General features: G+C 46.7%; 1 protein-coding gene across 1 annotated transcript in view; it reads left to right on the top strand.

The window, feature by feature from the left end:
- The window catches only part of CHM (CHM Rab escort protein), a 99,670-nt gene that overhangs the window by 41,182 nt on the left and 45,965 nt on the right, over window positions 1-12,523 (top strand). The window lies entirely within an intron of this gene.

Below are 12,523 nucleotides of genomic sequence, written 5' to 3' on the forward strand. Positions count from 1 at the left end.
CATTACTGATCCTGAGCTACCTCCTGCATTATACTCCTGAGCTGCACTCACTATTCTGCTGGTGCAATCACTGTGTACATACATTACATTACTGATCCTGAGTTACCTCCTGTATTATACTCCAGAGCTGCACTCACTATTCTGCTGGTGCAATCACTGTGTACATACATTACATTACTGATCCTGAGTTATATCCTGTATTATTCTCCAGAGCTGCACTCACTATTCTGCTGGTGCAGTCACTGTATACATACATTACATTACTGATCCTGAGTTACCTCCTGTATTATACTCCAGAGCTGCACTCACTATTCTGCTGGTGCAGTCACGGTGTACATACATTACATTACTGATCCTGAGTTACCTCCTGTATTATACTCCAGAGCTGCACTCACTATTCTGCTGGTGCAGTCACTGTATACATACATTACATTACTGATCCTGAGTTACCTCCTGTATTATACTCCAGAGCTGCACTCACTATTCTGCTGGTGCAGTCACGGTGTACATACATTACATTACTGATCCTGAGTTACCTCCTGTATTATACTCCAGAGCTGCACTCACTATTCTGCTGGTGCAATCACTGTGTACATACATTACATTACTGATCCTGAGCTACCTCATGTATTATACTCCAGAGCTGCACTCACTATTCTGCTGGTGCAGTCACTGTATACATACATTACATTACTGATCCTGAGTTACCTCCTGTATTATACTCCAGAGCTGCACTCACTATTCTGCTGGTGCAATCACTGTGTACATACATTACATTACTGATCCTGAGTTACCTCCTGTATTATACTCCAGAGCTGCACTCACTATTCTGCTGGTGCAGTCACTGTATACATACATTACATTACTGATCCTGAGTTACCTCCTGTATTATACTCCAGAGCTGCACTCACTATTCTGCTGGTGCAGTCACGGTGTACATACATTACATTACTGATCCTGAGCTACCTCATGTATTATACTCCAGAGCTGCACTCACTATTCTGCTGGTGCAGTCACTGTATACATACATTACATTACTGATCCTGAGTTACCTCCTGTATTATACTCCAGAGCTGCACTCACTATTCTGCTGGTGCAATCACTGTGTACATACTACATTACATTACTGATCCTGAGTTACCTCCTGTATTATACTCTGGAGCTGCACTCGCTATTCTGCTTGTGGTGTTTTCAGACCATTGGATGCAGTTTGCTCCTGTGTGAGCTGTTTTTCGGCCTCAGTCCCCGCTCCAGTCACCTCCAGAGCTGCAGCCGGTGATCAGCGTCTCTCCCCATAGTTGGATCTTCTCTCTCGGGTGCGCGGAGGCCTTGTTTCGTCTCTGTGCCCATCGCGCTCGGGTGATTTCTCTGTTTTATCTCCCGTCTGATTAAAAGTTGAGTGCGTCCATCACTGTGAGGTGAAACCTGTAAATAGAGCGCGGTGCGTGCTGGGCGGACCGCTGCTGCGGCATCACACAGAATCCCCCCCACTCTGATTTCTGCTCAGAATGATACTTTGCGGTGGGGAATGTGACACGTCTGAGCGTTTTATCACCGCGTGGTAATGAGGAATATTTCGGGCGGATTGTTTAGTATGTATAGTAAAGTGTTGCGCGCGGCGTCCATACATCATCGCTCCCCGCCGTTATCTGCAGCTTATCAGAATAAGGTGTCGCTCTGCCGGTGATTTCTCGCTGCCGTCCCACATTCCATTTTAATGTAAACCTCTTAAGCGATTCTCGCGGCCGGTTCCTCCGCGTGTTCTCATCAAGGCCTCTGTTATATATGGCGCGCATACATATTTATGGGAATGATCCAAAGACATTTGGAAGTCACATCCTGCGCCTCATCAGCGGCCTTACTGCATAAACAGAGACCAGGACCGCCGGCTGCACCGCGAGCGCCGGGCCGACCTCTACCCTCCGCCACCAGGGGAGCGCAACGTGCCTGATTTATTACACATCTTCACTGTCTCATAGACCACGTCACCTTTCTCAGGACCTCTGCTTGCTGACAGTGAATTGGATGAGGGCGCAACACATTTTACCTGCCCTGATACATTGTAATAAAGCCGTACAGATCTGTGCAAACGCTTCCAGACCGGATACAATTGTAGTAAATCCCCAGCTGCTAGATGGTTGAGGGTCTCAGGCCTGGGATGTAGGAGTGTCTCCATTCATTGACAGCAAGCAAAGTGACGAGCCCCCGTACGCTGGGTGTCGGGCGGAGGCCTCAGCCGCTGGTGTCTGATCAGGTGGGGGGAGGGGGTGTCTGAAAACCCCTTATATATTGATCTACTTCCCAAAAATTATTTTAAACTTGTAACTAAACTTTCATAAATATATATATATATATATATATATATATATATATATATATATATATATATATATATATATATATATATATATATATATATATATATATATATATAATGTGTGTATGTATGTATGTATGTGTATACATATATATATACACACACACATATATATTATATATGTATTAACACATATATATGTATGTGTGTGTTATATATATATATATATATATATATGTGTATATATATATATATATATATGTATATATATATGTATATATATATATGTGTATATATATATATATATATATGTATATATATATGTATATGTATATATATATATATATATATGTATATGTATATGTGTTGCAGCCGCATTAACACTGTGTAGGTCGGTGGAGATCTGGGTACCGAGACCCCCACCAATCACTCAGCCCACTGTGCTGTATGGCGGCATTGGAAGGTTTAAGGGTCTATACAGGACCAGCTCCAGAACCCGGCAAATTGTGGGGTGTACGGGACCTGGGGTCCATTTGCAATATTTACCATATACTGTACCTACGACGACATATTCGGCTCGAGCTCAGGAGCTGAGCCTGCTTCATGCAGCCTCTGTCCTGGCTGTGTTAGGGTGTGTGTACATGCTGCAGATTTCGTGCAGCAATTTTCTGCATCAAATCTGAACTTTCGGGCAAAAAAACGCACCAAAAAACACGTTTTTGGTGCATTTTGTTTTCCCATACCTTTTTTTTTCTTTAGTGAAGTCAGTGGCTGGAAGGGCTAAAAAACGCAGGAAAATCCAGCCCATCCCTTTTTTCTGCACCAAACCTGCAAGGAGACAAAAAAGCAATATGACTTTGCTGGCTTCAGGACAGGCAGATTTTGGTGCAGATTTCTCTAAAAACGCACTCACCATGTGCACAGGCCCTTATACAGCCGGCACCCCAGTGCTGCAAAGGCAACCGTTTAACCTCTTAGATGCCAATGTCATTCCCAATGGGAAAAGGGAGGCGGCGTCTCTTCTGGCAGCCATCTACCCTCACCCTGCATGATGGCATTTTCATGGCTGCTATAGGGGCTACAGGAGACCCTCGTGTCTGCCATGCATGTGCACATGTGGATTGGCTTCATGAAAGCTTGGCAGTGTTACAACCCACTGCAGCAGTTACATATAGTGGATTGTGTGAAAGATCCATAATAAAAGTGAAGAATAAAATATATATTTAATGCTGCAGTGTTATAAAGCTGTGCATGCATTGAATGAGACAGGAGGGGCTGGCTTGGATTTTCGGACAGCCCCCTTCACATCCGGCAGTGATGAGTGGCGTTACTGGAAACGCTCCAAGTGCAGAGACGATGCAAATAGCGGACAGTTGGGGCAACCTGGAAAAGATAATTTTTTGGAAATCTACAACCCCATTAAGCTTTTTCCTAATGAAATCTGGAGCATTTCTGACTCCGGTGTTTAGTGGACATGAGAGGAGTTACCAGCGGACCCCGTGGATCCATCACTGATGCGGTGCAGGTCTATATTCCTGGTACCTGCAGATGTTCCTGACTTCTGCCCCATCTTTGTCCCTGTAGGACCAGTCTTCTTCTCGGATGCCCCTTTCCGCTGTTCTGCCCATCTCTATCCCTGTAGGACCGGTCTCCTTCTCGGATGCCCCTCTCCCCTGTTCTGCCCCATCTCTGTCCCTGTAGGACCAGTCTCCTCCTTCTCGGATGCCCCTCTCCACTGTTCTGCCCCATCTCTGTCCCTGTAGGACCAGTCTCCTTCTCGGATGCCCCTTTCCGCTGTTCTGCCCCATCTCTGTCCCTGTAGGACCAGTCTCCTTCTCGGATGCCCCTCTCCGCTGTTCTGCCCCATCTCTGTCCCTGTAGAACCAGTCTCCTTCTCGGATGCCTCTTTCCGCTGTTCTGCCCCATCTCTGTCCCTGTAGGACCAGTCTCCTTCTCGGATGCCCTTTCTCCGCTGTTCTGCCCCATCTCTGTCCCTGTAGGACCAGTCTCCTTCTCGGATGCCCCTCTCCACTGTTCTGCCCCATCTCTGTCCCTGTAGGACCAGTCTCCTTCTCGGATGCCCCTTTCCGCTGTTCTGCCCCATCTCTGTCCCTGTAGGACCAGTCTCCTTCTCGGATGCCCCTCTCCGCTGTTCTGCCTCATCTTTGTCCCTGTAGGACCAGTCTCCTTCTCGGATGCCCCTCTCCGCTGTTCTGCCTCATCTCTGTCCCTGTAGGACCAGTCTCCTTCTCGGATGCCCCTCTTCGCTGTTCTGCCCCATCTCTGTCCCTGTAGGACCAGTCTCCTCCTCGGATGCCCCTCTCCACTGTTCTGCCCCATCTCTGTCCCTGTAGGACCAGTCTTCTCGGATGCCCCTCTCCGCTGTTCTGCCCCATCTCTGTCCCTGTAGCACCAGTCTCCTTCTCGGATGCCCTTTCTCTGCTGTTCTGCCCCATCTCTGTCCCTGTAGGACCAGTCTCCTTCTCGGATGCCCCTCTCCGCTGTTCTGCCCCATCTCTGTCCCTGTAGGACCAGTCTCCTTCTCGGATGCCCCTCTCCGCTGTTCTGCCCCATCTCTGTCCCTGTAGGACCAGTCTCCTCCTCGGATGCCCCTTTCCGCTGTTCTGCCCCATCTTTGTCCCTGTAGGACCAGTCTCCTCCTCGGATGCCCCTTTCCGCTGTTCTGCCCCATCTCTGTCCCTGTAGGACCAGTCTCCTCCTCGGATGCTCCCCTCTGCTGTTCTGCCCCATCTCTGTCCCTGTAGGACCAGTATCCTTCTCGGATGCCCCTCTCCGCTGTTCTGCCCCATCTCTGTCCCTGTAGGACCAGTCTCCTTCTCGGATGCCCTTTCTCTGCTGTTCTGCCCCATCTCTGTCCCTGTAGGACCAGTCTCCTTCTCGGATGCCCCTTTCCGCTTTTCTGCCCCATCTCTGTCCCTGTAGGACCAGTTTCCTCCTCGGATGCCCCTTTCCGCTGTTCTGCCCCATCTCTGTCCCTGTAGGACCAGTCTCCTCCTCGGATGCCCCTTTCCGCTGTTCTGCCCCATCTTTGTCCCTGTAGGACCAGTCTCCTCCTCGGATGCCCCTTTCCACTGTTCTGCCCCATCTTTGTCCCTGTAGGACCAGTCTCCTCCTCGGATGCCCCTTTCCGCTGTTCTGCCCCATCTCTGTCCCTGTAGGACCAGTCTCCTCCTCGGATGCCCCTTTCCGCTGTTCTGCCCCATCTTTGTCCCTGTAGGACCAGTCTCATCCTCGGATGCCCCTTTCCGCTGTTCTGCCCCATCTCTGTCCCTGTAGGACCAGTATCCTTCTCGGATGCCCCCCTCTGCTGTTCTGCCCCATCTCTGTCCCTGTAGGACCAGTCTCCTCCTCCGCCGTCCCGGATTGCAGAGGCCAGCCGGGGTAAGTTTGTCTCCTCACCGGAGGATGCGCAGCAGGAGGGGGGGGGGACGATCTATCCTTGTGAAGCCGGCTCCGCTGTGATGGATGGATAGATGGAGAAAGTAACTCAATAATCTTCATTTTCTTTGCAGGTTATTCACAGATCATTGAGCATTATCGTTAATAAAGAGTCTGTGCCCTTGGTTCTCGCTCTGCAGGAAAAGTCACTGTCATCTTATAGAACCCGTCCTGCACCGATCCCGGCTCTGACAACACGTGTAACCCTCCACCTGCATGTGTCACCCAGAGGGGGCCGGGACCTGCAAAACCTGCGTTCCCCCCCAGTGCTGTCTGCACAGAGCATTGTCACTGCCACACCGGGGATGTGTGCTGCGCTCCTCCAATTACACCCAAAAGTCTGAAGGGTAACTCACAATCAGTAATGTATGTACACAGTGACTGCACCAGCAGAATAGTGAGTGCAGCTCTGGAGTATAGTACAGGAGGTAACTCAGGATCAGTAATATAATGTATGTACACAGTGACTGCACCAGCAGAATAGTGAGTGCAGCTCTGGAGTATAATACAGGAGGTAACTCAGGATCAGTAATGTAATGTATGTACACAGTGACTGCACCAGCAGAATAGTGAGTGCAGCTCTGCAGTATAATACAGGAGGTAACGCAGGATCAGTAGTGTAATGTATGTACACAGTGACTGCACCAGCAGAATAGTGAGTGCAGCTCTGGAGTATAATACAGGAGGTAACACAGGATCAGTAATGTAATGTATGTACACAGTGACTGCACCAGCAGAATAGTGAGTGCAGCTCTGGAGTATAATACAGGATCAGCAATGTAACGTATGTATACAGTGACTGCACCAGCAGAATAGTGAGTGCAGCTCTGGAGTATAATACAGGAGGTAACTCCGGATATGTAATGTACAGTATGTATACGGTCTCCAGTGGGACAGATGATTGGAGAAGTTCTGCAGTTTTTATCACTTTTTCTACACCTCTTCCCCCCCCCCCTCCGATAATCTGTAGTGTTCCTCTATCCCCCGATAGTCTGTAGTGTTCCTCTGTCTCTCAGGTCCTGGTGATCCCATTTTCCTGGATCTGCTGCACTGATGTGATCCGGTGTAACATCCTGATCCAGTCTTTCCTGATCCCTCGTGACTTGCTGGAGTTCAGCACAATTGACCGTCAGTAAATTAGAGAGGGCAGAGTCGCCTGAATCCCGTCCTGCCGCGCCGTTAAAAATAATCTGCAGGAGTAATGTCTTGAGTCAGGGTATCGCGCGCCTTCCGGCATCTGTCTCCTCTGATCTCTCCCGGAGGCTCCGGCGCTCGTGTGTAAGATTCATCTCTAGCAAAAATCCATATCTATGTATAGAGGCTGCGGTGTGTCAGCGGGGGGAGGACGGAGGCCGGGGATGGGGGGAGGACGGAGGCCGGGGATGGAGGGAGTCTGGGACATCAGCGCTGAATAGTCATCTATGAATTGCAATTAAAAATGAGAAAAATTGGGGTTTACAGTAAACTTTAATTTAGGAGTGATAGATGTCGTATCGTCAAATGTTCTGGATTATTGGACCGTGTAAGGAGGGAAAAATCTGCGCAGAGATTTCAGATTCATAACTTTCCTCTATAGTGAAGCCAGAGAGGTGCAATCTGGAACATCCTAAAATTCCATTAATCTGGCATCTACTAGTCTGGAAAGTTTCTTCTAGCCCACCGTCCACTTCATACTCGCCCGCACGTTGACGCGTTTCCAGCAATGTTGGCCGCTGAATGGCTGCAGAACTCACACAGCACAGAGTCCTGACATCGTAGGAGTCACGACAGGGCGAATATAAGGTGGACGCAAGACTAATGGCATTATAGGGGTTCTGCAGAGATTGTATGTTGTAGCACTCTGCCCTGAGGAACAGAGGGCGGGGTCCTAATCATGGATCTCCAGGAATTACAATTGTGCTCAAAAGTTTACACACCCTGGCAGATTTTCTGCTTTCTTGGTCTTTTTTCAGACAATATGAATGATAACACACAATCTTTTTTCCGCTCATGGTTAGTGGTTGGGTGAAGCCAATTATTGTCATCTACTGTGTTTTCGCTTTTAAAATTATGATGACAACAAAAAACATCCAAATGACCCTGATAAGTTCACACACCGCAGTTCTTAATACTGAGTATTGGCCCCTCTGACATCAATGACAGCTTGACGTTTTTGTGGTAGTTGTGGATGAGGCTCTTTATTTTCTCAGATGATGAAGCTGCCCATTCTTCTTGGTCAGATGATGAAGCTGCCCATTCTTCTTGGTCAGATGGTAAAGCTGCCCATTCTTCTTGGTGCCTCCCGTTCCTGTAAATTCCTGGCTTTGTTGCATGAACTGCGCTTTGCTTGAGTTCTCCCCAGAGTGGCTCAATGATATTGAGGGAGGAGACTGAGATGGCCACTCCAGAACCTTCACTTTGTTCTGCTGTAGCCAGTGACAGGTCGACTTGTTTTGTGTTGTGGATCGTTGTCATGTTGGAACGTAAGTACGTTCACTGCGCAGCTTCCGGGCTGATGAGTGCAAATTTGCCTTCAGTATTTGCTGATAATGTGCTGGATTAATCTTTTATTCAACTTTGACCAAGTTCCCTGTGCCTTTTGTAGCTCACACATCCCCACATTATTAGCGATCCACCTCCATGCTTTACAGTGGGAATGGTGTTCCTTTTTATCATTGACCTTGTTGACACCTCTCCAAATGTAACGTTTATGGCTGTGACCACAAAGTTTGATTTTGGTCTCATCTCTACAAATTACCTTGTTCCAGAAGTTTGGGGGCTTGTCTCTGGGCTGTTTGGGGGCTTGTCTCTGGGCTGTTTGGGGGCTTGTCTCTGGGCTGTTTGGGGGCTTGTCTCTGGGCTGTTTGGGGGCTTGTCTCTGGGCTGTTTGGGGGCTTGTCTCTGGGCTGTTTGGAGGCTTGTCTCTGGACTGTTTGGGGGCTTGTCTCTGGACTGTTTGGGGGCTTGTAGGTGAGATACTTTGTGGCATTTGCGCAGTAATGGCTTTCTTCTGGTGACTCGTCCATGCAGCCCATTTTTTTTCTTCACATGCCTCCTTATTGTGCATCTTGAAGCAGCCACACCGCTAGTTTTTAGTGACTCCTGTATTTCAGCTGATATGTGTGGGCTTTTCTTTGCATCCCAAACAATTTTCCTGGCAACTGTGACCGAAATGTTTGGTCTACCTGATCATGGTTTGGTTTTTACAGAGCCTCTAATTTTCCATTTGTTAATCACAGTTTGAACACTGCTGACTGGCATTATCAATTCCTTGGATATCTTTTTGTATCCCTTTCCTGTTTTATACAGTTCAACTATCTTTTCCCATAGATCCGTTGACAATTTGTTTTCTTTCCCCATGACTCACAATCCAGAAACATCAGTGGCTGAATGAAAGATGCAAGAGTCTGTCTGGACCCCAGAAACTCACTCAGCTTTTATGCACACACTGATTACAAGCAGACAGGTCACAGGTGAGGATATTCCCTTTATTAGCCATTCACACCAATTTCTGCAACTTTTGTGCTTATCAGCCAAAATCTCCAGGGTGTGTGAACTTTTCATCGGGGTCATTTGGATGTTTTTTTGTCATTATGATTTAAAAAGAGAAATCAAATAAATGGCTTCACCCGACTACTGACCATGGGAGGAAAAAAGATTGTGTGTTTATCATTCATATTCTCTTGAAGGCCAAGAAAGAAAAAAAATCTGCCGGGGTGTGTAAACTTTTGAGCACAGCTGTAATTCCTCGAGTTGCGTGATTAGGACCCCCTTTGATTCCTTAGGGCACAGTGCTACAACATGCAATCTCTGCAGGACCCCTCGAATTCCATTAGTCTTGCGTCCAGCTGTAATTATGCCCAATGATTCTCCACCGTGCGGCTGCGTCTGCAGTTACCGATTTTATTGCTGCAGGTTTTCTGTCCGGATTTGATTTCTCCGTGGGAAATTGCACTAAACCGCAGATTTTACCGTTTAGCGCTTGTCAATTTGTGTTGCTGAAAGATGCAATTTTATTGCAAAACTTAAACGCCTTCAGTACTTTTATTCATTATATATATAATATATTATAATATATGTTTATATTTATAATATATATTTATAATATATTATTTCTTTATGTGCATTTTTATTTAATGTGAGCGTTTTGCCTTGAACGTGTGATTGGCGTTTGGGCGCATTGTCTGCCGTCCCCGCGGTTACCACGATCCCCCCCCCCTGCAGCGGCGGAGGCAGCAGATGCGACGAGCCTCCAGCCTCTTTTCTTTTCCTGTTACATTAGTGTTTAATTAAAGCAAACAACTCATTGCAGGCATTTAGCTTCTCTGCGAAACGTAATGAAGATTTATTCTGGGAGTGACCTTCACCGTATTAACCGAAACTGTAATCAGCAGAATTAATAAAATAATCAAATTATACGCAGCCTCATAAATCACGAGGAGCTGCGCTGTCAGGGCCCCCGCTATTAATGGGGCCTATTGTTTTGCAGCTGTATTAAAAAATTACAAGTGCTGATTCTTGCTTTGATAGAAGCTGAAATGGCATTTAAAGGCTGCGCAGGACGGGACGGCCGAGGCCCCAGATTTTCACAACTGTTAATTTCACCGTAATATGATTTGAAGTCAGCAGGGCAAAGTTGAAGCGGAGTGCATCGTGCGAGCGTCTGTCAGCAGAGCGCCGCTGATCACCGGCGACAGGAGCACGTTAATTAGAGGGAGGAGTATCACTTAAACCGTCCGTCGTTCTGCAACGCCGCTGAAACCAGGCTCCAACGTGGACGGAGCAGAGCTCCGAAATACAAAGTACCCCTATTTATTGCCTGGGCACCCCCCTCCCCGGGAGCCTCCTGATAACATCTCTTGTTCATCGCGTCTGCAGAGCGTTACACGATTGTGCTGTCAGCGCAGCGTCCTTCTCATGTCGCTTTCCGCTGCGATCAGCCAGGCGGCGCAGGCCGGGTACAAAGCACAGAGAAGTCAGATGTCACTTAGTGAGTAATCGGATAAAAACATTAAAGAAGTTCTTGTATTTTGTAGCAGTGGTGCGCACAAGTATCAGAGATTAAACCCGTCCGATCATCATTGTACATGAATATTTACAAAACAATGGAAAGAATGTGATGACTCCCAGCAATTAACTATCACATAAAGCACATACGCGAAATCCTGCGCCGGCATCGCCCTGTGCTGCCCGGTGCCGGCTCCACGCTGCAATGCTCTGCGTGTCCTGACTCCTTTCTATCATAGCTGCGATGCTCTGCGTGTCCTGACTCCTTTCTATCATAGCTGCGATGCTCTGCGTGTCCTGACTCCTTTCTATGATAGCTGCGATGCTCTGCGTGTCCTGACTCCTTTCTATCATAGCTGCGATGCTCTGTGTGTCCTGACTCCTTTCTATGATAGCTGCGATGCTCTGCGTCTCCTGACTCCTTTCTATCATAGCTGCGATGCTCTGCAGGTCCTGACTCCTTTCTATCATAGCTGCGATGCTCTGCAGGTCCTGACTCCTTTCTATCATAGCTGCGATGCTCTGCAGGTCCTGACTCCTTTCTATCATAGCTGCGATGCTCTGCAGGTCCTGACTCCTTTCTATCATAGCTGCGATGCTCTGCAGGTCCTGACTCCTTTCTATCATAGCTGCGGTTTCATCCTTTTTTTTTCTTTTTCTTTTTTTCATCCCATATAAAGATATTTTGACAGAATTCGTGATTTGCAACTTTTCAAATTGTCATGAATTTTATTGCTCATCTAATTTCCCGTCCTAATGAAGATCAGTGTTGTCTAATTTAATTTTTATTTTCCTGTAAAAATGACATGGGACTTTTTAAAGGGCCATGCAACTTACTTTTTTGCAAAAAAAAAAAAAAAGACAGAAAAATGTGCAAAATGTATAAACCCTTTTGCACCATTTAAAAAAATTTGGTGTAAAAGTGCCACATAACAAAGTAGAAAAAGTTTTTCATATATTCTATAAGGCAAATAATGATTTGGGGCCTTTGTGTTTTGTGCTGCGTCTTCTGGGATACAATGTAGCAGACACCAGATGGTTTGACGCTTTCTCCCCCATTTCATTAGTCCATAGGTTTCTATTGATTGTTTGTAAATCTGTATCTGGCGAGTTGTGGGATACAATGTAACAGACGCCAGATGAAATGTTCCTTGTTTTCTTCTGATGAATTGGATACAATGTATCATTCACCTGCGGAGCTTTTACTCCAGGTGACAGATTTTTGTCTTTCTCCTGTTTTCTGATTTTGTGTGTAGTGGATACAATGTTTCATACACCTACGGAGCTTTAGGTCTCAGGTTTTTGTCTTTCCCCTTTTTTATGATTTTGTATCTTGTGTTTGGATACAATGTATCATTGACCTGCGGAGCTTTTACTCTAGGTCCCAGATGTCTTTCCCCTGTTTTCTGATTTTGTATCTTGTATTTGGTAGATACAATGTATCATTCACCTGCGGAGTTTTCTTTACCCTGATTTCTGATTTCTATCTTGTGTTTGGATACAATGTATCATTCACCTGCGGAGCTTTAGTCCCATGTTTTTGTCTTTCCCTTGTTTGCTGATTTCGTATCTTGTGTGTAGTGGATACAATGTATCATTCACCTGCGGAGCTTTAGGTCTCAGGTTTTTGTCTTTCCCCTGTTTTTCTGATTTTGTGTTTGGATACAATGTATCATTCACCTGCGGAGCTTTAGGTCCCAGATTTGTCTTTCCCCTGTTTTCTGATATATATCTTGTTTGGATACAATGTATCATTCACCT

This window comes from Anomaloglossus baeobatrachus, chromosome 9 (genome assembly GCF_048569485.1).
Source record: "Anomaloglossus baeobatrachus isolate aAnoBae1 chromosome 9, aAnoBae1.hap1, whole genome shotgun sequence".
In the NCBI taxonomy this organism is placed as follows: domain Eukaryota; kingdom Metazoa; phylum Chordata; class Amphibia; order Anura; family Aromobatidae; genus Anomaloglossus; species Anomaloglossus baeobatrachus.